The sequence below is a fragment of the Etheostoma cragini genome, chromosome 1, assembly GCF_013103735.1.
Source record: "Etheostoma cragini isolate CJK2018 chromosome 1, CSU_Ecrag_1.0, whole genome shotgun sequence".
Lineage (NCBI taxonomy): Eukaryota > Metazoa > Chordata > Actinopteri > Perciformes > Percidae > Etheostoma > Etheostoma cragini.
Genome location: NC_048407.1, coordinates 923383 through 924488, shown reverse-complemented (window position 1 = coordinate 924488; position 1106 = coordinate 923383). Strand labels below are relative to the sequence as shown.

Here is a 1106-nt window from a genome sequence, read left to right as displayed (position 1 = left end):
TGACTATTTTTTTATATGCTATACTATGACTATTTTTTGATTTACTACACTGTGACTATTTTTTGATGTACTATACTACGACTATTTTTTTATATGTTATACTATGACTATTTTTTCTATACTATACTACTATACTTTACTGTTATGTTTTCATCACTTTGTTTGACATGCTATACTACGATTATTTTTAGACATTCTAAGACATTTTTATCAATTGTTTTGACATAATATACAATGACTTTCTTATCACTTTTTTAACCATACTATACAATGACTGTTTTTGGATGTACGATACTATGACTATTTTTTAACATACTATACTATGACTATTTTTGGATGTACTATACTATGAATATTTTTTGATGTACGATACCATGACTATTTTTTGATGTACTATACTATGACTATTTTTTAACATACTATACTGTGACTATTTTTTAATGTGCTATACTATGACAATTTTTTGATGTACTATACTATGACTATTTTTCGATGTACTATACTATGACTAGTTTTTGATGTACTATACTATGACTAGTTTTTGCTAGACTATACTATGACTTTTTTCGATGAACTATACCATGACTACTTTTTGATATAGTATACTATGACTATTGTTGATGTACTATACTATAATTTTTTTTGATCTACTACACTATGACTATTTTTGATGTACTATACTATGACTACTTTCAACCTACTATACTGTGACTATTTTTTGATGTACTATACTATGACTATTTTTTGGATGTAATACACTATGCTTATTTTTTGATGTACTATACTATGACTATTTTTTTATGTACTATATTATGCTTATTTTTTGATGTACTATACTATGACTATTTTTTGATGTACTTTACTATGCTTATTTTTCGATGTACTATACTACGCTTATTTTTCGATGTACTATACTCTGACTATTTTTTGATATACTATACTATGACTATTTTTTGATGTACTATACTATGACTATTTTTTTATGTACTATTATTACTATTTTCATCACTTTTTTGACTTACTATAAGATGACTTTTATATCACTTTTGTTCATTCTGTGACTATTTTGGACTTTTTTTAACATGTTATACTTCAACTTTTTTTAA

The 1106-nt window shown here is 24.4% G+C and overlaps 1 protein-coding gene across 1 annotated transcript in view; it reads right to left on the bottom strand.

Moving 5' to 3' along the window:
* The window catches only part of LOC117947493 (COUP transcription factor 2-like), a 20012-nt gene that overhangs the window by 16680 nt on the left and 2226 nt on the right, over nucleotides 1-1106 (bottom strand). The gene's annotated exons all lie outside the window — the stretch shown is intronic.